A 27,401-nucleotide genomic window follows, 5' to 3' on the forward strand; every position below is an offset into this window, starting at 1 on the left:
GTTGGCTCCTCCTCACCCAACGCTTCCCTGGTGACAGGCGGGTGTGTTTTTTTTAAAGTCGCTAATGCGTCGTTAGGTCACTAGCTCTTTAATCCTAGTGCGACTATTTGTTCAATGCCCGGCAAATACACCAGTCATCGTCGGGCTTGAACTCAATTGCCCGAGCGACTACTTTGAGTGGAAAAAATACGCCGGTCGGTCAGCCGGCTTCAAGTCAAACGCCTGAGCAAAAAGTCTCGGCGTCATCTCTGTCAATTTCTCTTGAAACAAGATACCGGGCTCTGCCAGAAGCAAAGCCCTTCCAAAAATACGTTGAACTCGTAAGTGTTCCTCTCCACGGAAGTCTTTAGTAAAAGGCGAAAGGCTTGTGCGTAATGAAGAGAAACCAGAGTCGTATGGAAGTCAGAGGTTGGGGCCCGAGACACACACGGTGCACTCTAGGCCGGGTCCCCGCGGGTGGTCCCCGAACCCACTCTTCCAAGTTTTCGAGGGCTGTGGGTAAAAAGTCACAGACAGACAGACAGACAGACAGACAGACAGACAGACAGATAGACAATCCTGGTGAAGTGATTGTATTTTTGGGGGGGGCTCAAAACACACACACACACACACACACAATCCTGGTGAAGTGATTGTATTTTTTGGGGGGGCTCAAAACACACACACACACACACACACACACACACACACACACACACACACACACACAATCCTGGTGAAGTGATTGTATTTTTTGGGGGGGCTCAAAACAACACACACACACACACACACACACACACACACACACACACACACACACAATTGGTGAGGGGTTGTTTTTTGGGGGGAAAAAACACAAAAACTCCTGGCCAATGTTTTTTTTTTTAAGTAAAATGGCGGGAAAACGGGGACCCCCATGAAGGGGGCTTCGCACTTGTTTCAGTTTGGATGATTCTTCTTTTTCATTCCTTCTCTTCTTCTGCTAGCTGTTTTACATAGATTTGGTGTATTTCTTTTTCCTTGACAATGGGAGAAAAGTGTTGCACCGTTCCCGGAGGTACTGCAATACCGGGTCGATGCGTGGAGCGGACGGAGCAAGCCCCATTTCCGACTCCCTGTTCGAAAAATCCATTTAATATGTAGTCCCCCGATGGGGGACGTATCGGATATTAAACTGATAAGAACAGATTTATAATTATTTTTTACGTTCAGTACCAAACAAAACAAAATCTTATACAAATCAATCAATTCAAACACAAATTCCATTAAACATTTCAAAACTATTCTATAATAACCAAACCCCAAAAACCAAAAGTCATGGGAGCATCTTCCCTCCCCTTCCCATCTACAAACCAAAACCCACACCAAAAATCAAAAGAAAACTCACCCCATCCCGACCGACGGGGACACCTTCTCCACTCCTGACGCTCCCCCGTCGGCCGCCATCCCCTCTCCCCTGGATGCGGTAACAGCGCCCGACACACCTCTCCCCCTGCGTCCCGTGCCCCACACTTAGGTCTACCACCCTGCCCTCCTCCTGACTCCGGCCCGGGACCCCACGAGCCCAAACAGGGAGCTTAAGCCTCCCTCCATCGCCCAATCCTGGGCCATGCCTGTAAGGTCAAGCTCAGACAGGGGTGTAAAGGTGAAGGAAGAGGGAACCCAAGAGGGCCCTGCAACCCCTCCCCCTCCCCTGATCCTGATCGCCCCCTCCCTTTTTACCACCCGTCCTCCTTGAGCGCTCCCCTTTTTCGGCCTCTTTTGTGGTGGAGTAAAGGCAAAATTTTTCATAGCTTGCCTCCTTCTCCACCTCCACCCGTGATTTCACCTCTTTACTGTCCCCCACTCCTTCACTCCTTCTCCTACTGGTCCCGCCACCACTGCCTTCTCTTTCTCCTCCCTTTCTGTCTCTTTCTTCTCCACCACCTTCTTCCCTGTCTCCTTCCTTTCTGTCTCTTTCTTCTCCACCACCTTCTTCCCTGTCTCCTTCCTTTCTGTCTCTTTCTTCTCCACCACCTTCTTCCCTGTCTCCTTCCTTTCTGTCTCTTTCTCCTCCACCACCTTCTTCCCTCTCTCCTTCCTTTCTGTCTCTTTCTCCTCCACCACCTTCTTCCCTGTCTCCTTCCTTTCTATCTCTTTCTTCTCCACCGCCGTCTTCCCAGTCTCCTTCCTTTCTGTCTCTTTCGTCTCCACCGCCGTCTTCCCTGTCTCCTTCCTTTCTGTCTCTTTCTTCTCCACCGCCGTCTTCCCAGTCTCCTCCCTCTCTGTTGCCTTCTCCGTCTCCTTCCTCTCCACAGCCGTCTTCTCTGGCCCCTTCACTCTCCTGTCACCTTCCTCCTCCTGCTCCTCTCTCCTTAGCCTCCTGCCCTTCCGTTTCCACTATGCTGTTGTCTTCTTTTTCTCCTCCTGCTTTCGTTTTCTCCTCCTCTTCCACCCGTGTGTCCGCCCCTCTGTTCCAGTTCTTGGTTCTTGGTCCCTCCTACCCCCATCCCCGGCTCTCGTTCCCCCCAGCTGCAGACGCGTATGACCTCTGACGCGCCGGGCATTCACGCCACAGGTGCGTTAACATACCACACCCGTGACATGCCTTCGGCGCGTCACAGTCCTCGCCTCGTGCTCCGCAGATCCACAATATCTGCACTTCTTTGTGCCGCACGAGGCGAGGATATGACCGTAGGCCATACAACGCCTGCAGAACGGAGGCTGACGGGCATAATACAACGTCCCCCGGTCAGCCCCCAGGGGAGAACATAGCCGGAGGATGGAGGTAGCCCCCCAGGCCCTCCTGGGTCTTCTCTAAGGAGAGCTTGAAAACTTCTCCTCCCATTCCAAAATCCAATGGAGTCCTTGAGATGCCTCGCTGAGAGATACATTGTCCATGTATTCCCCAGGGAAAGACCTCACGTCCTCGTCCTTACATGGAAGGATTATACATGTTAACTGTTACCAACCTAAAATTATTCTTCGCCAAGCTGTTCACCACGTAATGACACATGGGCCTCTCTTTCTCCACTTCTTTCACCTTCCGCATTATTTCCTCGTGCTTCTCCTCGTGTGTAAACGTTACATCGTATGCGCCCTCCAAAGGGTTCTCCTGGAGGCAAAACACATCCTTTACCCCCAAATTCGGGCACTCCCCATCAGCATGGTCCTTCCAAAGTCTCCCTTCCAATTGCTCCACATCCTTCTCCTTCCATGCAAAACGTATAGTGTTAGCAGTCCAAACCCAGGGACCCCCTTGTAGTGTTCGTGCCATCTCCTCCCGAGGGAATGGGCACTTCAAAACTCTCTTTCAAAAGAAGGAAACCAAAAAACTGGAAAAGAGCGCAAAAACCGACTACCTATCAAAAACAAAAAAATTACCGCCCTCCTATCTCCGACCTTTTGGCTCAGCGAGCTCTGGGGCACCTCGGTACCAAGCTTGATCTGAGCCAAAAGGCCGAGAAGCGATAACCCACAAATTGACCCCTGCACCCGCCCGGGCCCCGGGGCCTCGGCAGACCTCATCGGTTTGGCAAAAGTTGGCTCCTCCTCACCCAACGCTTCCCTGGTGACAGGCGGGTGTGTTTTTTTTAAAAGTCGCTAATGCGTCGTTAGGTCACTAGCTCTTTAATCCTAGTGCGACTATTTGTTCAATGCCCGGCAAATACACCAGTCATCGTCGGGCTTGAACTCAATTGCCCGAGCGACTACTTTGAGTGGAAAAAATACGCCGGTCGGTCAGCCGGCTTCAAGTCAAACGCCTGAGCAAAAGTCTCGGCGTCATCTCTGTCAATTTCTCTTGAAACAAGATACCGGGCTCTGCCAGAAGCAAAGCCCTTCCAAAAATACGTTGAACTCGTAAGTGTTCCTCTCCACGGAAGTCTTTAGTAAAAGGCGAAAGGCTTGTGCGTAATGAAGAGAAACCAGAGTCGTATGGAAGTCAGAGGTCGGGGCCCGAGACACACACGGTGCACTCTAGGCCGGGTCCCCGCGGGTGGTCCCCGAACCCACTCTTCCAAGTTTTCGAGGGCTGTGGGTAAAAAGTCACAGACAGACAGACAGACAGACAGACAGACAGACAGACAGACTGACAGATAGACAGAAGAAGAGACAATCCTGGTGAAGTGATTGTATTTTTTTGGGGGGCTCAAAACACACACACACAAAAACACACACACACACACAATCCTGGTGAAGTGATTGTATTTTTTTGGGGGGCTAAAAACACACAACACACACACACACACACACACACACACACACACACAACAATCCTGGTGAAGTGATTGTATTTTTGGGGGGCTCAAAACACAAAAACACACACACACACACACACACACACACACTCCTGGCCAATGTATTATTTTTTTTTTTTTTAAAGTAAAATGGCGGGAAAACGGGGGACCCCCATGAAGGGGGCTTCGCACTTGTTTCAGTTTGGATGATTCTTCTTTTTTCATTCCTTCTCTTCTTCTGCTAGCTGTTTTACATAGATTTGGTGTATTTCTTTTTCCTTGACAATGGGAGAAAAGTGTTGCACCGTTCCCGGAGGTACTGCAATACCGGGTCGATGCGTGGAGCGGACGGAGCAAGCCCCATTTCCGACTCCCTGTTCGAAAAATCCATTTAATATGTAGTCCCCCGATGGGGGACGTATCAGATATTAAACTGATAAGAACAGATTTTTTTTTTTTAGAAAAAATAATTTATTACAATCAATACCATTCATACCATACAAAATCAAAATATTCATTCAAAGTCAAATCCAAATGGTATTTTTAATTTACAAAACAAAAAAGAAAAACCCCAAAACAAAAACTCAGGGGAGCATCATCCCTCCCCGTCATCCTACACACTAACTTTCCCTATCTCCCCGTCCCTAATCTAGAATAACCCCAGCCCTAATCCCCCTTCCATCTCTCCCGGGCAGCGTGCTGCCCCACTTCCTCTCCTCCCTCTTCATCCTCCCCCTCAAATCACCTTCCACCCTCCTCACTATTCCTTCCACCCCCCAATCTCTCCCTGTCTTGACCATGTTCTGCCTGGCTTCCCACAGCCCCCGCTTAAAGAGGCTCATGAGAAGCCAGAGCAGAGACCTATCCCTATCCGTTCCCCTCGCTCTCCCTACACCTCTCTCTAGCCTAGCCCACGTCAATACAAAATCACCTCTAACCCTTCCTAACAACACCCGTGCCTTCGCCCATACTACTCCGGCAATGGCACAGTCCCAAAAGACATGGCGCACAGTCTCCTCCCCGCCACAAGAAAGTCTTGGGCAGGTGGGGGATCGCGCCAAGCTATGCCGGTACATGGTGGAGCGTGCACGGCAAACACTTGTGGAGGCTCAACCAATTCAGGTCCTTGAGCCTGTTGTCCAGGCCCCGCGCCTGCACTCCTTCCCAGACCGCCGCCGGGATGCCCACCACAGGTGCCGGACTTACTGCCCGTCTAACCTCCTCGTACAGGTGCCTGTGATCTAAACCTACTCGGGCGACTTCAACCTCGGGGTGCGCACGCAGCCACTTGGCCGCATGGCCAAAGTGCCACGGCAGCTGTTCCGCCCGAGGACCCGTGTTAGACCACACCATTACGCTTCTCGCCTGATACGAGAAGAACACCCGCAGGAGGTAACCGGACGGGTGCAGTACTGGCTGAGCAAGCTCCGTCAACAGAAATGAAACAAAAATTGCGTCCAGCTTGAGGGGGAGATGTGGTACCCCCTACCTCCCTCCCCGATGGGACAGATCATGCGTGCCCTGGCGACCCACTCGTACCTGCCACCCCACATGAACTGAAACACCAGCCTCACTAGAGGCCTCCTCAGACTAGCCCGGCAATGGGTAGATGTACGCCAAATACAATAGAGATGGCAATACATCCACCTTGAGAACCAGGACCTTGCCTAAAAAGGACAAAGACCTAGCCCTCCACATCGCTAGCTTCTTCTGTACCACTGCGATGCCCATGTTCCAGTTCAGCGTCGCTGAGCCGGAGGTCTCAAAATGGACCCCGAGTATCCTCAGGGCCCCGTTACAGAGAGATAACCCTCCGGGCACATCCGTCCTACCACTCCATCTTCCGAAAAACTTAACGGAAGACTTCGCGTGGTTAAGAACCGCCCCCGACGCTCGGGTGAAGTCCCCAATAATGGCAAGGGACCTTGTCAGGCACGAGTCCTTGCAAAGCAGCAAGGATGTGTCGTCGGCGTACTGTGTCAACTTGACACGGAGACCGCCACTTCCAGGGATCAGCAAGCCCTCCACCCCTGTGTCTGCCCTAATGGCAGCCCCCAGAGGCTCCATGTACAGAACGAAGAGGAGAGCCGAGAGCGGGCATCCCTGCCTGACCCCAGACGAGAGGTCAAAAACGTCACCTAAGTGACTGTTTACACTAACTTCGGCACCCTGCTCCGACATATAATGTACGGATCCATCCTATAAACTTCTCCCCAAATCCTAATCTACCTAACACCCTGAATAGAAAGGATCTATTCACGCGATCAAAGGCTTTCGCCTGATCTAGCGCTGCTACCATTAAAGGCAGCCCCCTATCTTCTACCCAAGCGATGGAGTCCCTGATCAACTGTAGGTTCCACCTGATAGAGCGACCCTCTACCCCGCACGTCTGATCCTCATGGACGACGTAGGGAAGGGCTGTGCGCAACCGGTCCGCTAAAACCTTTGCAAGTAGCTTGTAATCTACGCACAGCATGGTCAACGGCCGCCAGTTGCCAAGGTCAGTTGCTTCCCCCTTCTTATAAAGAAGTGACAGCACACCGACCGCCATTGATCCCCCCCGGGACCCCCGTCTCAAGGATGGCCTTCAAGACTTCGAGGACCACTGGTCCAAGTATACCCCAAAACTTGAGGTAAAACTCGGCCGGCAGCCCATCCATCCCAGGTACCTTCCCTTTTCCCATCCTCCTGAGAGCGCTCTCAACCTCCTCGAGGGAGATCTGAGCCTCCATCACATCTCTAATGTCCTCCGGCAATCGCCGGGACAAGTGTTCTAAAAACACATTTCCCTGCTCTACATCTATTACCCTCTCTTTAAATAAACCTCGGAAATGATCAGTTGTCACCCTGACCATTTCCTCCGGTTTTCTAACTATGCTACCATCTTCTTTCCTCACCCCATGCATTATCTTCCTACTCTGTCTGCCCCTAACCGACTTAAAGAACATAGCGGAACAAGTCTCATTATGTTCTAGAAAGCCATTATGCGCACGCTCCAGGAAAGCTCGAGCCTTCCGCTCCTGCAGCTCCCTGAGCTGCGCCTTCAGGTCAGTGGATCTCTCCCAGTCAATCGACCCGCCGAGGTTGCCTGCCTCGTACTCGAGTTCGAGCAACCTTTGGATACGATCCACCTCCCTCCTTTCCTCCCTTTTTTTCCTCTTACAATATCCTATTATAAAAGCCCTAATCCTTACCTTAACTAAATCCCACCACTCTAACACCCCCTCGCACATGGACCGGAGGCCTTCAAGCCCCCGAAAGAAACCAAAAAAGGTGTCAACGAAAGCTTGCTCCTCCAGCACATCCCGATCTAATTTCCAGTACCCCCTACCGAAGAGGCAGACTGGCGACCCCACCTGCAGGAGCACCCCGTCGTGATCCGAGAAGAACACAGGCAACAGCCGCCCAGACAACTGACCCAAAGACCTAGATAGGAAAATGTAGTCGAGCCTCCGCGCAACCCCCCGGGAGTTGCGCCATGTGGGACCAGCCATTGTCGGAGTAGAGTGCAGGCCTCCATCAACCAGACCATGGCAAGCCATTAGCCCGGTGATGGCGCCTGCACTACTATCTCCCCCTACCCCTAAATCTATATTAAAATCCCCCCCTATCACTAAGTGCCTATTTGTAACACACAGGGGCGTCAGACAGTCCACCATCTCCCTCCTGTCTGCCGCCACCTGTGGCCCATACACCACCACTAACCTATACCTACTATCCCTAAAAGTGACATCCACCCCCAAAACCCTCCCCTGCATTACAACAAACGTGCCCTCCACCTTCAACCTCCCTATTCCCAAACAAAATCCCCACCCCCGTAGAGTGAACCCCACCTATACCCCAAACTGACTCCCCCTTATCCCACTCCCTACTAAACCTGATGACATCCCCTCCATCCCTCAGGTGAACCTCCTGTAAAAAACAAACATCAAAACCCACCCCTTCCAAAAACTAAATACCGCCCTCCTCTTAACAAAATCCCTCAAACCCCTTACATTTAAACTAAAAATATTAACAGAAATTGTCATTTAAAAATAAAACCCTTACATCAATAAACGAAACCCCAAATTAACAAAAAACAGGAGACTCACCCGATGCTCCCCTGCTCTCGTCTCATCCGGCGGGGACGTCCTCTCCTCTCCTGACGTCCCCCCGTCCTCCTCCATCTCTCCAACCCAGGATGCAGGGATGGTGTTAGGCCTTGGAGTGCCCTGCATCCTGGGTTCCCCACCAACACCCTCCTCTCCTCTCTCCCGCAGGCAGCTGGACTGAGGTCGAGAGCAGGGGATCCCACCTCCCCAAGCAGGAGTTGAGATCCCCCCTCAGACACCCAGCCCAGCGCCACGCCCTGGGAGTCTCCCTCCACCAGCTGTTGGGGGGCTGAGGCAAACAACGAGGCCAAAGGCGTTCTTCCCTCCCCCATCACACGCTTGGCCCACCCCCCCCCCCTCACCCCCCTCCCTCTCACAGCATGCCGAGCTCCCCCTCTTCCCTTTCTTCTTTGGTGTTGGAGGCAGCGGGGAGACACCACTCCCCCTCTTCCCGCCAGCTCCTCCACCATTCCCCTCAACTCCTCAACTAGGGCGCTCGACATGCTGTCCCCCACTCCTTCACCCCCTTCCCTCCTCCTTCTCCCCGCTCTCCTCCACGACCGCCCTCCACCACCTCTCTCTCCATTGTCGCAGTCTCCTTCTCCTCTTCCCTTCTCCTTCCTTCCTTTCCCTTCTCTCCTTTGTTCCGTCTTTTCCTTGCCCTCCTGCTGTCTCCTTGCTCCTCTCTTTCCGTTCTTGTCTCTTGTGCTTTTACTTGATGTCCCTTCTTCCCCTCTTCTTCCCCATCCCCCGTTCTCCCCTCCAGCTGCAGACGCGTACGACCTCTGACGAGCCGGGCACTCCCGCCACAGGTGTGCTGACGAGCCACACCCGTGGCAAGCCTTAGGCTCGTCGCAGTCCTTCGCCTCGTGCTCTCCCGATCCACAGAATTTGCACTTTTTGTGCTGCACGAGGCCAGGATATGACCGTAGGCCATACAACGCCTGCAGAACGGGGCTGACGGGCGTAAAACAATGTCCCCCTGTCAGCCCCCAGGGAGAACATCGCCGGGGGATGGAGGTAGCCACCCTATCCCTTAGGGTCCTCCCTGAGCAGGGCCTGGAACCCTCTCCTCCCGTTCCAGAATCCCAGGGAGTCCCTGAGGTGCCTCGCTGAGGAGACCTTGTCCATATACCGCCCCAGAAAGGCCCTCACCTCCTCGTCCTTGACATGCGGGTTGTACATAGTTACGGTGACCACCCTGAAGCTGTTCCTCGCCAGGCTGGTCACCTCGTAATGGCACAGTCTTTCTCCTTCCCAACCTCCTTGCCTTCCTTAGGATCGTCATGTTTCTCTTCCACGCGTGAAGCATGTCACATCATAAGCCTCTCTCCATCTCGGGTTACCCTGGAGGCAGAGGACATCTTTAACCGTCAGATTTAGGATCCCCATTAGGATGGTTCTCGCAAAAGTTTCTCTTCCGAATTGCTCCACTCTCCTTGTCTCTCCAGGCAAATCTGACGGTGTTTGCCAATCCCGAACCCGCCCTGTTGCTCTGTGATTTTCTCATCTTGTCCAAAAGCTCTCTTAAAAAGAAGCCCAAGAAAAAAGGATATCGGAAAAATCCGATTCATCAGCAAAAAAAAATAAAATTTTCGCCCTCCTTCCTTCCGACCTTTTGGCTCAGCGGGCTTTGGGGCACCTCGGTACCAAGCTTGATCTGAGCCAAAAGGCCGAGAAGCGATAACCCACAAATTGACCCCTGCACCCGCCGGGCCCCGGGGCCTCGGCAGACCTCATCGGTTTGGCAAAAGTTGGCTCCTCCTCACCCAACGCTTCCCTGGTGACAGGCGGGTGTGTTTTTTTTAAAAGTCGCTAATGCGTCGTTAGGTCACTAGCTCTTTAATCCTAGTGCGACTATTTGTTCAATGCCCGGCAAATACACCAGTCATCGTCGGGCTTGAACTCAATTGCCCGAGCGACTACTTTGAGTGGAAAAAATACGCCGGTCGGTCAGCCGGCTTCAAGTCAAACGCCTGAGCAAAAAGTCTCGGCGTCATCTCTGTCAATTTCTCTTGAAACAAGATACCGGGCTCTGCCAGAAGCAAAGCCCTTCCAAAAATACGTTGAACTCGTAAGTGTTCCTCTCCACGGAAGTCTTTAGTAAAAGGCGAAAGGCTTGTGCGTAATGAAGAGAAACCAGAGTCGTATGGAAGTCAGAGGTCGGGGCCCGAGACACACACGGTGCACTCTAGGCCGGGTCCCCGCGGGTGGTCCCCGAACCCACTCTTCCAAGTTTTCGAGGGCTGTGGGTAAAAAGTCACAGACAGACAGACAGACAGACAGACAGACAGACAGACAGACAGAAGATAGACAGATAGACAGATAGACAATCCTGGTGAAGTGATTGTATTTTTGGGGGGGCTCAAAAAAACACACACACACACACAATCCTGGTGAAGTGATTGTATTTTTGGGGGGCTCAAAAACACACACACAAACACACACACACACACACACACACACACACACACACACACAATCCTGGTGAAGTGATTGTATTTTTTGGGGGGCTCAAAAACAAAACACACACACACACACACACACACACACACACACACACACACACACACACTCTCCTGGCCAATGTATTTTTTTTTTTTTTTTTTTTAAGTAAAATGGCGGGAAAACGGGGACCCCCATGAAGGGGGCTTCGCACTTGTTTCAGTTTGGATGATTCTTCTTTTTCATTCCTTCTCTTCTTCTGCTAGCTGTTTTACATAGATTTGGTGTATTTCTTTTTCCTTGACAATGGGAGAAAAGTGTTGCACCGTTCCCGGAGGTACTGCAATACCGGGTCGATGCGTGGAGCGGACGGAGCAAGCCCCATTTCCGACTCCCTGTTCGAAAAATCCATTTAATATGTAGTCCCCCGATGGGGGACGTATCAGATATTAAACTGATAAGAACAGATTTTTTTTTATTTTTTATTTAACCAAACCATTCATTGTAAACACTTTACATTTCCCAAAATACTGGACATTTCAAAACCGGGACATGGAAAAAAACCACATAATCAAGCAAACAGTACATACACTTTGGCCAACCACTGCAACAAGGCCTCTTACTCATAAAGGTACTTCCAGCGTTCCTTAGAGGCATGGAAGCCATATTTGTCCACATCGAAATCAAACCTTTTCCTCAGGTCAGCTCTAACCCTACTTACCACTCCACCCACTCCCCAGTCCACATTGGATTTAACCAAAACCGCCCTTGAATCCCACAGAGCTACCTTCCCCAAGGAAATCAAGAGCCAGATTAAAAAGGATCCCCTCCCGCTCCTGATCCCCAAACCCCTCCTCAACATAATTGCATCAAAGGATAGAATCCCCAGCATCTGGAAGAAGGAGCCCAAATCCCCCAAACCCTCCTGGCATAGGAGCACTCCCAAAAAGTGTGACGGAGCGTCTCCTCGCCTTCACACCCTTCCCTTGGGCATATCTTGACCTTTGACAGGCCGTGCCTGTAAAGGACCTCCCTAACTGGCAGACGCCCATGTATACACAACCAATTTAGATCCTTCAACCTGTTAGAGAGACCCTTTTGCTGAATTGCCTGCCATACCACCGGCCCTACCCCATAGACACCGACAGGACCCCGCTTAGCCACCAAGGTCCTGTATAAAGCCCTGTGGTCCATGCAGAGCAGACCCTCCTGGCACTCAGTGTGCCTTCTGCTCCACTTCACCGCATGTTCAAAATGAGCTGGGAGGGATTCCGCCTTAGGTCGAGAGTTGTCCCAGGCTATCAACCTCCGCAGAGGGAAAGATAGCCAAAACAAAGCAAAAGCCTTGTAACCATGGTTACAAGGGTTAACCAGACTTTTACATATTGAAGAAAAGAAAATAGTGTCTAACTTCAGAGGGATGTCAGGCACTCCCCTTCCTCCCTCCTCCACTGATTGCACCATCCAGTCCCTTTTTATATACTCATAGCCCCCCCAAACAAAAGAAAAAATGGTTCGCACTAAATCCTTCCTGTAACGAGGAGGTAAAGGAAAAACATAGGCCAAATAAACCAAGGACGGAAGAATGTCTGCTTTAATGACTAGAACCCGTCCACTCATAGAGAGCCGACGAGCTTTCCAGAGGCCCACTTTGGTGCGCACTTTCGCGATCCTCTGCCCCCAGTTAATTCCCTCACTACCTGTCACTTCAAAATCCACTCCCAGGACCCTCATAGGCCCCGAGCAGAGCGGGAGGCCACTGAGGCCTTCCTCTCTCCCTGCCCATGGTCCAAAAAACTTGACTGAGGATTTCCCCAGGTTGACCCTAGCCCCGGATGCCAGTCCGAACTCCCCCAGGACCTCCACCGCCCTGGCGACACTCCCCTCGGATGTCAGAAACAAAGTCATGTCATCCGCATACTGGGAGATCTTGACCTCTGAAGAGCCCCCACCAGGGGGCCGGAGGCCCCTAATACGTGCATCTGCCCGAATGGCTGCTGCCAGCGGCTCCATGTACAACACAAAGAGCAGTGGAGACAACGGGCAGCCTTGACGTACCCCAGTCTGCTGAGGAACCACCTCTCCTGCATGCCCATTTACCAAAACCCTACTTCCCACTGCAGTGTATAGAATCTCCACCCACCTCATAAACCCAGCCCCAAAACCCATCCTTTCCAACACTGAAAAGAGGAACCCATGGTGCACCTTATCAAAAGCTTTTTCCATGTCTAAGCCCACCAACATGAGGTGCACCCCTCTGTCCTGGGCCCAAGCAATACAGTCCCTCACCAGACTCAGGTTCCATTGTATGGACCTCCCCTCCACCCCACAGGTCTGGTCCTCATGTATGACATGGGGCAGAGCCTTCCTTAGGCGGCCCGCAAGGACACGGGCTACCACCTTATAGTCTGCACACAGTAGCGTAATGGGCCTGTAATTCCCCAGGTTATCCCTTTCCCCTTTCTTGTAAAGCAGCGTCAAAATCCCCTCCCTCATTGAAGACCCCAGGAGCCCTGAATCATATACCGCCTTAACTACCAACAGAAAATCTCTGCCCAAAATCTCCCAAAAGGTAACATAAAACTCCCGGGGAAGCCCATCGCAACCTGGCACTTTGTTGGTTGGTAAACCCCGCAAAGCAGCCTCAACCTCCTCAAGCTCGAAAGGGCGATCGAGATCAGAGGCTTCCTCCGGGGGGAACCTTTTCCCTCAAAAACCCCAGAAAGACGTGTTCTTTCGACCCATCTATGTCCTTTTCCCTAAAGGACTCTTGGTAGAAAGATGACGCTGCTTCCACCATCCCCTTTGGGTCCGATACCATTCCCCCTTTTCTGTTCGCAGCTGAGCAATAACTGCTTTGGCATGGGCAGCTTTTACCTGTTTGAAAAAATATGAACTGCTAGCCTCACCAAACTCGAACTTATCTCGTTGACACCTAAAGAGAAAGTCCCTGGCCTTACCCTGAAAATACAGGCCCAACTTACTTTTTAAAACCTCCATCCTCTCCACATCCCTCACCTCACCCTTATTCTCGGCTGACACCAAAGCAGTCAGCTCCCCCTGAAGCCGCCGAAAAACCTCCCTGTCTGCTCGGGCCTTAGCGACACAGTGCGAAATAGCCAGGGTGCGCACATTGCGCTTTACGCACTCCCACCATTCAACTAGGGAGCCAAAAAAGGGCTTGAGGTCCCCCCATAGCTCATAATGGGATCTAAAAGCCTCCCTAAAGGAAAGATCCGCCAAAATTTGGGAATTTAATTTCCAAAACCCTCTTCCAAATATTGGCACGTCTACCGAGAACACTACCTGGACTTGGCAATGGTCAGAAAACCAGACCGGAGAAACAGTGACTTGCGATATTGGCACAGATACAGGTAAAAAAATGAAATCTATACGACTACGGGAACCCCTTGAATTTGCCCATGTCATACCCTCCCCTTGGGGTCGCAGACTCTGAAGGAGTCCCTAAAAGAAAAATCTTTAACCACAGAAACCAAATAGGGAAGGCTAAAGTCCCCCGTACCTTCGAAAGAGACATTGAAATCCCCCCCAAAACCACAGTTCGGTTAGTAACACAAATATCTGGCAGAGCCAAAAAAGATCTTTCCTACCTCGAGGCTCTGCAGGTGCATAAATGTTAATAAAACGAAACTTCGCCCCCTCCAATCTGCATCAACCACTAAAACCCTCCCCTGTATAACAGAAAAGGAACCCACCACACAAAAGTCCCTATCCCCAAACAAAATCCCCACCCCAGAGGAGTGCACCCCCCCATCCCCCATCTGGACTCTCCCTTCGCCCACTCCTTTGAAAAAACAGGAACATCCCCCATATCCCTTAAATGAACTTCTTGTAGAAAACAAACCTGGAAGGAGACACAGGAAAGGTACTGAAACACCCCTCCTCTCTTCCCCATATCCCTTAATCCCCTTACATTCACTGTTATTACTGTGAAAAGTGCCATAAGAAATAAACAAGGAAATAAGCAAGATCACCCAGCGTCTCCATACAGTCTGTCAGATAGGAGCCTCCCCCATCCCGCTGTCACTCACCCCTTCCAGGTACCGGTCACTGTTCGGCGTGCCTGGTGCCACGAAAGAGCGTTCAGGGCTGGAAAAGTTCACACAGGCTGATACCTGTCCGCAGACCAACGACTCTTCCCCAGGACTGGAAGTGTGGTCTCCCCCTGACAGTACCTGTGCACAGTCCATTGAGGCCTCCTCAGGATTGGTGTCCATCTCCGTGGTGCCTGTCCCAGGAAGCGCAGGAACCAAGCAGATCCCCTGGACCTGCTCCCTAGACCTCCCCACCGAGGCTTCAGAGGCTGCTAATGCAGGAACCTTCAAGATAACAGAATCCTGTGTCTCGGCCCCCACATCTGACCCTTCATCCCCGGTATCAGGATTCAGCACTGTGAACCGGTTGGAGATGGCCACCAAAGGCCTCCTGTGTTCTTCCATCGCTACCCGACCAGCGACCCTCCTCCTCTTCTTTCTTTTCCCCTTGTACACCTTCCCGGACTCTCCATTGTCTGAAGATGCCGATCCAGTCGACCCGCCCCCCGAAGACGACCTCATCTTCCGCGAGAGGGTTCGGGTAGCCGAGTCGTCTGACATCTCACTCAGTATACTATCCTCCCAGGCTCCCGTCAGCAGTTCCATCTCCTCCACAGTCCCCTTCGGACTGCCCTCCTTTACTGTACTTTCCCCTGGGGCTTTCGCCACCTCCTCTGCTGCCGCTCGGATTTCCTCAAGGACCTCCTCTATTGGCCGGAGGGGAGAGCCCGCAGCACCTTCCTCGGGGCCATCACCGGCTGCCTCCGCATAGGTCCGTTGCCTATTTGGACAGTCTTTAAACAAGTGGCCCTGCTTCCCACAGCCATTGCATACTCGAGCCTCCCTGCAGTTGGCTGCCCCGTGACCTGGTTTCCCGCAGTTTCTGCACTTCAGCAGATTGCACCCCGTGGCCAAATGACCGAAGCTACGGCAGTGCCTGCAAAAACTTGGTTGGCCTGAATAAAAAGGTACCCCCGGTCCACTCCAATGGAGAAATAGGCTGGTGGGTGCACCAACTTATCTGCTCCTTCCGGATCTCTGTTCAGTGCGACACGGAATTGCCTCCTCCCTGACCAGATCCCATACCCGTCCCTTAGGTACCGCACCCCGGGACTCACTTTCCCAAACCGGCCTAGGAACGCCACGATGCTGTCATCCCCCACATAGGGATTGTAGATATGCACGGTGATCACCTTTAGATCCAACCGGCACAAGGGGACAACCTGAAAGTTTGAGAATGGCTCACTGGCTTCCTTCTCTTTGCAGGTGTCCATACACCGCCTGTACAAGGCCTCGCCATTTAGAGACAGGTCGTAGCCCTCCGCCGCCATGTTCCGCTGCAAGCAGAAAACTTGCCCTGGGTCCACCTTTAACCCTTCAATGATCACCGTCCTGATGAACCATTCTCTATTGCCAATTTGCTTGCCCTTGTTCTTCCAAACGAACTGCAACGTATTGCGCAGTCCAGCCCCTCTGGCTGACTGTGGATCCTGCCCTCCGGCCATCGGCTTTGGACTAAGAGTGTTATGGCACCTCGGTACCCAACCTGATCTTAGCCAAAAGGCCGAGAAGCGATAACCCACAAATTGACCCCTGCACCCGCCGGGCCCCCGGGGGCCTCGGCAGACCTCATCGGTTTGGCAAAAGTTGGCTCCTCCTCACCCAACGCTTCCCTGGTGACAGGCGGGTGTGTTTTTTTTAAAAGTCGCTAATGCGTCGTTAGGTCACTAGCTCTTTAATCCTAGTGCGACTATTTGTTCAATGCCCGGCAAATACACCAGTCATCGTCGGGCTTGAACTCAATTGCCCGAGCGACTACTTTGAGTGGAAAAAATACGCCGGTCGGTCAGCCGGCTTCAAGTCAAACGCCTGAGCAAAAAGTCTCGGCGTCATCTCTGTCAATTTCTCTTGAAACAAGATACCGGGCTCTGCCAGAAGCAAAGCCCTTCCAAAAATACGTTGAACTCGTAAGTGTTCCTCTCCACGGAAGTCTTTAGTAAAAGGCGAAAGGCTTGTGCGTAATGAAGAGAAACCAGAGTCGTATGGAAGTCAGAGGTCGGGGCCCGAGACACACACGGTGCACTCTAGGCCGGGTCCCCGCGGGTGGTCCCCGAACCCACTCTTCCAAGTTTTCGAGGGCTGTGGGTAAAAAGTCACAGACAGACAGACAGACAGACAGACAGACAGACAACAGACAGATAGACAATCCTGGTGAAGTGATTGTATTTTTTGGGGGGGCTCAAAAACACACACACACACACACACACACAATCCTGGTGAAGTGATTGTATTTTTTGGGGGGGGCTCAAAACACACCGAAACAAAAACACACACACACACACACACACACACACACACAATCCTGGTGAAGTGATTGTATTTTTTTGGGGGGCTCAAAAACACACACACACACACACACACACACACACACACACACACACACACACACACACACACACAAACAATCCTGGTGAAGTGATTGTATTTTTTGGGGGGCTCAAAAACACACACACACACACACACACACACACACACACACACACACACACTCCTGGCCAATGTATTTTTTTTTTAAAGTAAAATGGCGGGAAAACGGGGACCCCCATGAAGGGGGCTTCGCACTTGTTTCAGTTTGGATGATTCTTCTTTTTCATTCCTTCTCTTCTTCTGCTAGCTGTTTTACATAGACTTGGTGTATTTCTTTTTCCTTGACAATGGGAGAAAAGTGTTGCACCGTTCCCGGAGGTACTGCAATACCGGGTCGATGCGTGGAGCGGACGGAGCAAGCCCCATTTCCGACTCCCTGTTCGAAAAATCCATTTAATATGTAGTCCCCCGATGGGGGACGTATCAGATATTAAACTGATAAGAACAGATTTTTTTTTTTTTAGAAAAAATAATTTATTACATTCAATGCCATTCATACAATACAACACAAAATCATACACTCCATTCAAACGCAAATAATAATGGCATTTTTTAATTCACAAACCAAACGAAAACCCAAAACAAAAAACTCAGGGGAGCATCATCCCTCCCCGTCATCCTAAACACTAACTTTCCCTATCTTCCCGTCCCTAATCTAAAATAACCCCAGCCCTAATCCCCCCTTCCATCTCTCCCGGGCAGCATGCTGCCCCCACTTCGTCTCCTCCCTCTTCATCCTCCCCCTCAAATCTCCTTCCACCCTCCTCACTATTCCTTCCACCCCCCAATCTCTCCCTGTCTTGACCATGTTCTGCCTGGCTTCCCACAGCCCTCGCTTAAAGAGGCTCATGAGAAGCCAGAGCAGAAACCTATCCCTATCCGTCCCCCTCGCTCTCCCTACACCTCTCTCTAACCTAGCCCAAGTCAAAACAAAATCCCCTCTAACCCTTCCTAACAACACCCGTGCCTTTGCCCATACTACTCCGGCAATGGCACAGTCCCAAAAGACATGGCGCACAGTCTCCTCCCTGCCACAAGAAAGTCTTGGACAGGTGGGGGATCGCGCCAAGCTATGCCGGTACATGGTGGAGCGTACCGGCAAACACTTGTGGAGGCTCAACCAATTCAGGTCCTTGAGCCTGTTGTCTAGACCCCGCGCCTGCACTCCCCTCCCAGACCACCGCCGGGATGCCCACCACAGGTGCTGGACTTACTGCCCGCCTGACCTCCTCGTACAGGTGCCTGTGGTCTAAACCTACTCGGGCGACTTCAACCTCGGGGTGTGCACGCAGCCACTTGGCCGCATGGCCAAAGTGCCACGGCAGCTGTTCCGCCCGAGGACCCGTGTTAGACCACACCATTACGCTTCTCGCCTGATACGAGAAGAACACCCGCAGGAGGTAACCGGACGGGTGTAGTACTGGCTGAGCAAGCTCCGTCAACAGAAAAGAAACAAAAATTGCGTCCAGCTTGAGGGGGAGATGTGGTACCCCCTACCTCCCTCCCCGATGGGACAGATCATGCGTGCCCTGGCGACCCACTCGTACCTGCCACCCCACATGAACTGAAACACCAGCCTCACTAGATGCCTCCGAAGACAAGCCGGCAATGGGTAGATGTACGCCAAGTACAATAGAGATGGCAATACATCCACCTTGAGAACCAGGACCTTGCCTAAAAGGACAACGACCTAGCCCTCCACATCTCTAGCTTCCTCTGTACCACTGCGATGCCCATGTTCCAGTTCAGCGTCGCTGAGCCGGAGGTCTCAAAATGGACCCCGAGTATCCTCAGGGCCCCGTTACAGAGAGATAACCCTCCGGGCACATCCGTCCTACCACTCCATCTTCCGAAAAACTTAACGGAAGACTTCGCGTGGTTAAGAACCGCCCCCGACGCTCGGGTGAAATCCCCAATAATGGCAAGGGACCTTGTCAGGCACGAGTCCTTGCAAAGCAGCAAGGATGTGTCGTCGGCATACTGTGTCAACTTGACACGGAGACCGCCACTTCCAGGGATCAGCAAGCCCTCCACCCCTGTGTCTGCCCTAATGGCAGCCCCCAGAGGCTCCATGTACAGAACGAAGAGGAGAGCCGAGAGCGGGCATCCCTGCCTAACCCCAGACGAGAGGTCAAAAACGTCACCTAAGTGACTGTTTACGCTAACTCGGCACCCTGCCCCGACATATAATGTACGGATCCATCCTATAAACTTCTCCCCAAATCCTAATCTACCTAACACCCTGAATAGAAAGGATCTATTCACGCGATCAAAGGCTTTTGCCTGATCTAGCGCTGCTACCATTAAAGGCAGCCCCTATCTTCTACCCAAGCGATGGAGTCCCTGATCAACTGTAGGTTCCATCTGATCGGCGAACCCTCTACCCCGCACGTCTGATCCTCATGGACGACGTAGGGAAGGGCTGTGCGTAACCGGTCTGCTAAAACCTTTGCAAGTAGCTTGTAATCTACGCACAGCATGGTCAACGGCCGCCAGTTGCCAAGGTCAGTTGCTTCCCCTTCTTATAAAGAAGTGACAGCACACCGACCGCCATTGATCCCCCGGGACCCCCGTCTCAAGGATGGCCTTCAAGACTTCGAGGACCACTGGTCCAAGTATACCCCAAAACTTGAGGTAAAACTCGGCCGGCAGCCCATCCATCCCAGGCACCTTCCCTTTTCCCATCCTCCTGAGAGCACTCTCAACCTCCTCGAGGGAGATCTGAGCCTCCATCACATCTCTAATGTCCTCCGGCAATCGCCGGGACAAGTGTTCTAAAAACACATTTCCCTGCTCTACATCTATTACCCTCTCTTTAAATAAACCTCGGAAATTATCAGTTGTTACCCTGACCATTTCCTCCGGTTTTCGAACTATGCTACCATCTTCTTTCCTCACCCCATGCATTATCTTCCTACTCTGTCTGGCCCTAACCGACTTAAAGAACATAGCGGAACAAGTCTCATTATGTTCTAGAAAGCCATTATGCGCACGCTCCAGGAAAGCTCGAGCCTTCCGCTCCTGCAGCTCCCTGAGCTGCGCCTTCAGGTCAGTGGATCTCTCCCAGTCAAACGAACCGCCGAGGTTGCCTGCCTCGTACTCGAGTTCGAGCAACCTTTGGATACGATCCACCTCCCTCCTTTCCTCCCTTTTTTTCCTCTTACAATATCCTATTATAAAAGCCCTAATCCTTACCTTAACTAAATCCCACCACTCTAACACCCCCTCGCACATGGACCGGAGGCCTTCAAGCCCCCGAAAGAAACCAAAAAAGGTGTCAACGAAAGCTTGCTCCTCCAGCACATCCCGATCTAATTTCCAGTACCCCCTACCGAAGAGGCAGACTGGCGACCCCACCTGCAGGAGCACCCCGTCGTGATCTGAGAAGGACACAGGCAACAGCCGCCCAGACAACTGACCCAAAGACCTAGATAGGAAAATGTAGTCGAGCCTCCGCGCAACCCCCCGGGAGTTGCGCCATGTGGGACCAGCCATTGTCGGAGTAGAGTGCAGGCCTCCATCAACCAGACCATGGCAAGCCATTAGCCCGGTGATGGCGCCTGCACTACTATCTCCCCCTACCCCTAAATCTATATTAAAATCCCCCCCCTATCACTAAGTGCCTATTTGTAACACACAGGGGCGTCAGACAGTCCACCATCTCCCTCCTGTCTGCCGCCACCTGTGGCCCATACACCACCACTAACCTATACCTACTATCCCTAAAAGTGACATCCACCCCCAACACCCTCCCCTGCATTACAACAAAAGATCCCTCCACCTTCACCTCCCTATTCCCAAACAAAATCCCCACCCCTGTAGAATGCACCCCACCTATACCCCAAACTGACTCCCCCTTACCCCACTCCCTACTAAACCTGACGACATCCCCTCCATCCCTCAGGTGAACCTCCTGTAAAAAACAAACATCAAAACCCACCCCTTCCAAAAAACTAAAAACCGCCCTCCTCTTAACAAAATCCCTTAAACCCCTTACATTTAAACTAAAAATATTAACAGAAAATGTCATTTAAAATTAAAATAAAAACCTTACATCAATGAAATGAAACCCCAAAATAACCAAAAAAAAACAGGAGACTCACCCGATGCTCCCCTGCTTCGACTCATCCGGCGGGGACGTCTTCTCCTCTCCTGACGTCCCCCCGTCCTCCTCCATCTCTCCAACCCAGGATGCAGGTATGGTGTTAGGCCTTGGAGTGTCCTGCATCCTGGGTTCCCCACCAACACCCTTCGTTCCTCTCTCTCCTGTAGGCTGCTGGACTGAGGTCGAGAGCAGGGGACCCCATCTCCCCAAGCAGGAGTTGAGATCCCCCTCAGACACCCAGCCCAGCGCCACGCCCTGGGAGTCACCCTCCACCAGCTGTTGAGGGGCTGAGGAAAACAGCGAGGACAGGGCCGTTCTTCCCTCCCCCCATCCCACGCTTGGCCTCCCCCTCCACACCCCCCCTCCCTCTCACAGCATGCCGAGCCCCCCCTCCTTTTCCCTTTCTTCTTAGGCGTTGGAGGCAGCGGAGAATCACCACTCCCCCCTCTCCGCCAGCTCCTCCACCATTCCCCTTAACTCTTCAACGAGGGCGCTCGACATGCTGTCCCCCCACTCCTTCCCTCCTCTCTTCCCGCTCCTTCTTCTGGTCCTGTCCTCGCTTCTCCCTCCATTTCCGTCACTGTTCCCTCCTCCACCTCCGCCTCCGCTCTCTCCACTGTTCCAGGCTTCTTCTCTGCTCCTTCACCTCCTTCCGCCTCCTTCCTCTCGCCCTCTTCCCGTCCTGTCTTCTCCCCTGTGCCATTACTGTCTTCCGCATCCTTCCTTTCTCTTCTTCCCCCATCCCCCGCTCCCCCTCCAGCTGCAGACGCGTGATGACCTTTGACGAGCCGGGCAATCACGCCACAGGTGTGTTGACGCGCCACACCCGTGGCAAGCCTTGGGCTCGTCACAGTCCTTGGCCTCGTGCTCTCCCCGACCCACAGAACCTGCACTTCCTGGTGTTGCACGAGGCCAGGACATGACCGTAGGCCATACAACGCCTGCAGAACGGAGGCTGACGGGCATAAAACAATGTCCCCCTGTCAGCCCCCAGGGAGAACATTGCCGGGGATGGAGGTAGCCACCAATCCCCTTCGGGTCCTCCCTGAGAAGGACCTGGAACCCTCTCCTTCCGTTCCAGAATCCCAGGGAGTCCCTGAGGTGCCTCGCTGAGGAGACGTTGTCAGCGTACCTCCCCAGAAAGGCCCTCACCTCCTCATCCTTCACATGCGGATTGTACATATTTATGGTGACCACCCTGAAATTGTTCTTAGCCAGGCTGGTCACCTCGTAATGGCACAGGGGTTTCTCTTTCCCAAGCTCTCTCACCTTCTTCAACACTTCTTCGTGCTTCTCCTCCTTGTGCAGCGTCACATCGTACGCTCCCTCCATTGGATTCGCTTGGAGGCATAGCACGTCCTTCACCTCCAACTTCAGGATCCCCATAAGAATGGTTCTCCCAAAAGTCTCTCTTTCAAATTGCTCCATCTCTTTGTTCCTCCAAGCGAATCGCACTGTGTTCGCCAAACCGGTTCCTGGCATCCCCTTGCTGGAAGAGTTGCGTGCCATTTCCACCCTGGACAATGACACTCTTCTCAATCAAAAACAAAATAAACTCTCTTTTTTTTAAAGAAGCCAAAAAAAAATCCGGGACTGAGATGAAAAAAAGGATTTTCCCACTCAAAAATGTTACCGCTCTCCGTCTTCGACCTTCTGACTCAGCGAGCTCTGGGGCACCTCGGTACCAAGCTTGATCTGAGCCAAAAGGCCGAGAAGCGATAACCCACAAATTGACCCCTGCACCCGCCGGGCCCCCGGGGGCCTCGGCAGACCTCATCGGTTTGGCAAAAGTTGGCTCCTCCTCACCCAACGCTTCCCTGGTGACAGGCGGGTGTGTTTTTTTTTAAAAGTCGCTAATGCGTCGTTAGGTCACTAGCTCTTTAATCCTAGTGCGACTATTTGTTCAATGCCCGGCAAATACACCAGTCATCGTCGGGCTTGAACTCAATTGCCCGAGCGACTACTTTGAGTGGAAAAATACGCCGGTCGGTCAGCCGGCTTCAAGTCAAACGCCTGAGCAAAAGTCTCGGCGTCATCTCTGTCAATTTCTCTTGAAACAAGATACCGGGCTCTGCCAGAAGCAAAGCCCTTCCAAAAATACGTTGAACTCGTAAGTGTTCCTCTCCACGGAAGTCTTTAGTAAAAGGCGAAAGGCTTGTGCGTAATGAAGAGAAACCAGAGTCGTATGGAAGTCAGAGGTCGGGGCCCGAGACACACACGGTGCACTCTAGGCCGGGTCCCCGGGTGGTCCCCGAACCCACTCTTCCAAGTTTTCGAGGGCTGTGGGTAAAAAGTCACAGACAGACAGACAGACAGACAGACAGACAGACAGACAGACAGACAGACAGACAGACAGACAATCCTGGTGAAGTGATTGTATTTTTTGGGGGGGGCTCAAAAACAACACACACACACACACAATCCTGGTGAAGTGATTGTATTTTTTGGGGGGGCTCAAAAACACACACACACACACAAACACACACACACACACACACACACACACACACACAATCCTGGTGAAGTGATTGTATTTTTTTGGGGGGCTCAAAAACACACACACACACACACACACACACACACACACACACACACACACACACACACATCTCCTGGCCAATGTTTTTTATTTTTTTTTTTTAAGTAAAATGGCGGGAAAACGGGGGACCCCCATGAAGGGGGCTTCGCACTTGTTTCAGTTTGGATGATTCTTCTTTTTCATTCCTTCTCTTCTTCTGCTAGCTGTTTTACATAGATTTGGTGTATTTCTTTTTCCTTGACAATGGGAGAAAAGTGTTGCACCATTCCCGGAGGTACTGCAATACCGGGTCGATGCGTGGAGCGGACGGAGCAAGCCCCATTTCCGACTCCCTGTTCGAAAAATCCATTTAATATGTAGTCCCCCGATGGGGGACGTATCGATATTAAACTGATAAGAACAGATATTTTTTTTGTATTTTTTTTTATTTCGTTCAATACCATTCATTAAACTTTACAATCATAATTCCTTCAAACTCAAATAATGGTATTTAAAAAAACCACAAATCCAAAACAAACAGTACACACTTATCCAACCACTCAACTACTCAATACTTCCCGTTCCTTACATGGAAGCCGTATTTTCCACTCTCCCTTTATCCTCGTCCCTCTAACCCTCTTACCCTCCACCCACTCCCCAGTCCACATTGATTTAACCAAAACTTTTCCCTTGACACAGTCTGCCTCCCAAGCGAAAGATCATGAGAAGCCAGATAGAAAATATCCCCTCCCTCTCCCTACACCTCTCTCTCTAACCTAGTCAAAATAAAATCCCCACCTAACAAGCCCAACCCCCATACCCTCCTGGCAATGGCACAGTCCCAAAAAAGACATGGCGCACAGTCTCCTCCCTCAAGCCTGGACCTTGGGAGGTGGGGATCGAGCTTTGGGTGCCTGTAAAGGACCATGGCAGCACCGTGGATGCCAACCAATTCAGGTCCTTCGAGCCTGTTGAGGCCTTGTGCCTGAATTCCCAGACCGCCGGCCGGTACCCACCGACAGGGCCGACTTAGCACCAAGGTCCTGCTAAAAGGGCTAGTGATCCGCCTAAACCCTACTGGCGACTTCAACTCGTGTGCTTGACTGCAGCCACTTGGCCGCATGGTCCAAAAGTGACGGAGCTGTTCCGCCTAGGTCGAGAGTTGTCCCAGGCTGTTGTGCACACACGTTACACGCACGCACGCGGCGTATGGCGTTTATTCATTAATATGTCGTAGAACATTTACTCAATGACACTCCGCAGGGAAGAATGGCCAAAACAAAGCAAAAACCTTGTAACCTGGTTGCAAAGGGTTAACCAGACACATAATGAGAAGAAAAGAAAATAGTGTCTAACTTCAGAGGATCTGGGACTCCCCTTCCTCCCTCCTTCACAGTTGCACATCCAGTCCCTTGCATATACTCATAGCCTGACAAAACAAAAAGAAAAATGGATTGCACTAAATCCTTCCTGTAACGAGGAGGTAAAAGGAAAAACATAAGGCCAAATAAAACCAAGGGGACGGAAAGAATGTCTGCTTTAATGACTAGGAACCATCCACTCATAGAAAGAGCAATAAAGGCTTTTCAGAGGGCCACGATGGGGCTTTTGTGATCCTCTGCCCCAGTTGATTCCTCACTACCTGTGCTTTAAGTCCACTCCCGGGACCCTCCCATAGGCCCCGAGCAGAGGCGGGAGGCTACTTTGAGACCTTCCTCTCTTCTGCCCCATGGTCCAAAAAACTTGACTGAGGATTTCCCCAGGTTCGGCCCTAGCCCCGGATGCCAGTCCGAACTCCCCCAGGACCTCCACGCGCCCTGGCGACACTCCCCTCCCGGATGTGTCAGAAACAACAAAAGTCATGTCGTCCATGCTGGGAGATCTTGACCTCTGAAGAGCCCCCACCAGGGGCGGAGGCCTAATACGTGCATCTGCCCGAGATAGCTGCTGCCAGGCGGCTCCATATACAACACAAAGAGCAGTGGAGACAACGGGCAGCCTTGACGTACCCCAGTCTGCTGAGGAACCACCTCTCCTGCATGCCCATTTACCAAAACCCTACTTCCCACTGCAGTTGTATAGAATCTCCACCCACCCCTCATAAGCCCAGCCCCCAAAGGCCATCCTTTCCAACACTGAAGAAAGAGGAACCCACGGCATGGTGCACCTTAATAAAGCCTTTTCCGTAATACAAAGCCCACCAACATGGGGGTGCACCCCTCTGTCCTGGGCCCAAGCAATACAGTCCCTCACCAGACTCAGGTTCCATTGGCAGCTGGACCTCCTCCACCACGGAATTTCTGGTACTCATGTATGACATGGGGCCCAGAGCCTTCATCGCGACCCGCAAGGACACGGGCTACCACCTTATAGTCTGCACACAGTAGCGTAATGGGCCTGTAATTCCCCAGTAGGTTGTCCCTTTCCCCTTTCTTGTAAAGCAGCGTCAAAATTCCTCCCTCATTGAAGACCCCAGGAGCCCTGAATCATATACATATATCTACCAACAAGAAAATCTCTGCCCAAAATCTCTCCCAAAGGTAACATAAAACTCCCGGGGAAGCCCATAGTGACCTGGCACTTTGTTAGTTGGTAAACCCCGCGGCAGCCTCAACCTCGAAAGACGTCCCGAGATCAGAGGCTTCCTCCGGGGAACCTTTTTCCTCAAAAACCCCAGAAAGACGTGTTCTTTCGACCCATCTATCCTTTCCTAAAGGGACTCTTGGTAAGATAAGCGCTGCTTCCACACACCATCCCCTTTGGGTCCGATACCATTTTCCCTTTTCTGTTCGCAGCTGAGCAATAACTGCTTTGGCATGGGCAGCTTTTACCTGTTTGAAAAAATATGAACTGCTAGCCTCACCAAACTCGAACTTATCTCGATTGACACCTAAAAGAAAGTCCCTGGCCTTACCACGAAAATACAGGCCCAACTTACTTTTTAAAACCTCCATCCTCTCCACATCCCTCCCCCTCACCCTTCTTATTCGGCTGACACCAAAGCAGTCCGAAAATGGCCTAAGCTTAGCGAAAACTCCCTGTCTGCTCGGGCCTTAGCGACACAGTGCGAAATAGCCGGGGTGCGCACATTGCGCTTCCCTACGCCTCCCACCATTCAACTAGGGAGCCAAAAAAGGCGAGGTTCCCCATAAATCACTTAATGGGATCTAAAAGCCTCCCTGAAAGATCAACCCCAAAATTAAGAATTTGTTTCCAAAACCCTCTGTATTGGCGTCTGCCGAGAACACTACCTGGACTTGGCAATGGTCAGAAAACCAGAACGGAGAAGCAGTGACTTGCGATGTGCTGGTAGGTAAAAAATGAAATCTATCGGCTCAGGAGACCTTTAGTTGCCATAACTCGCCACACCCACACTTGGGAGTCGCAGACTCTGAAGGAGTCCTAAAAGAAAATCTTTAACCACAGAAACCAAATAGGGAAGGCTAAAGTCCCCGTACATTTGAAACATTGAAATCCCCCAAAACCACAGTTCGGTTAGCAGTAACACAAATATCTGGCAGAGCCAAAAAAAGATCTTTTCTACCTCTCGAGGCTCTGCAGGTG

At 51.7% G+C, this 27,401-nt stretch overlaps 7 non-coding genes and 3 pseudogenes across 7 annotated transcripts; all 10 read right to left on the minus strand.

The window, feature by feature from the left end:
* Positions 1-277: 277 nt before the first annotated feature.
* LOC123724789 (U5 spliceosomal RNA) lies at positions 278-394 on the minus strand. The gene has a single exon (XR_006757265.1). It is a non-coding gene; the product is annotated as a U5 spliceosomal RNA (small nuclear RNA).
* Positions 395-1,014: 620 nt separating this feature from the next.
* On the minus strand, positions 1,015-1,209 carry LOC123724733 (U2 spliceosomal RNA). Its single transcript, XR_006757242.1, has one exon. It is a non-coding gene; the product is annotated as a U2 spliceosomal RNA (small nuclear RNA).
* Positions 1,210-3,776: 2,567 nt separating this feature from the next.
* On the minus strand, positions 3,777-3,893 carry LOC123724790 (U5 spliceosomal RNA). Its single transcript, XR_006757267.1, has one exon. It is a non-coding gene; the product is annotated as a U5 spliceosomal RNA (small nuclear RNA).
* Positions 3,894-4,490: 597 nt separating this feature from the next.
* Positions 4,491-4,667, minus strand: LOC123724701 (uncharacterized; annotated as a pseudogene).
* Positions 4,668-10,318: 5,651 nt separating this feature from the next.
* LOC123724791 (U5 spliceosomal RNA) lies at positions 10,319-10,435 on the minus strand. Its single transcript, XR_006757268.1, has one exon. It is a non-coding gene; the product is annotated as a U5 spliceosomal RNA (small nuclear RNA).
* A 612-nt stretch (positions 10,436-11,047) lies between these two features.
* Positions 11,048-11,231, minus strand: LOC123724730 (U2 spliceosomal RNA). The gene has a single exon (XR_006757241.1). It is a non-coding gene; the product is annotated as a U2 spliceosomal RNA (small nuclear RNA).
* A 5,480-nt stretch (positions 11,232-16,711) lies between these two features.
* LOC123724792 (U5 spliceosomal RNA) lies at positions 16,712-16,828 on the minus strand. The gene has a single exon (XR_006757269.1). It is a non-coding gene; the product is annotated as a U5 spliceosomal RNA (small nuclear RNA).
* Positions 16,829-17,510: 682 nt separating this feature from the next.
* Positions 17,511-17,688, minus strand: LOC123724700 (uncharacterized; annotated as a pseudogene).
* A 5,698-nt stretch (positions 17,689-23,386) lies between these two features.
* LOC123724794 (U5 spliceosomal RNA) lies at positions 23,387-23,503 on the minus strand. The gene has a single exon (XR_006757271.1). It is a non-coding gene; the product is annotated as a U5 spliceosomal RNA (small nuclear RNA).
* A 607-nt stretch (positions 23,504-24,110) lies between these two features.
* Positions 24,111-24,286, minus strand: LOC123724740 (uncharacterized; annotated as a pseudogene).
* Between the last annotated feature and the right edge of the window lie 3,115 nt (positions 24,287-27,401).

This window comes from Salmo salar, chromosome ssa10 (assembly GCF_905237065.1).
Source record: "Salmo salar chromosome ssa10, Ssal_v3.1, whole genome shotgun sequence".
NCBI lineage: Eukaryota > Metazoa > Chordata > Actinopteri > Salmoniformes > Salmonidae > Salmo > Salmo salar.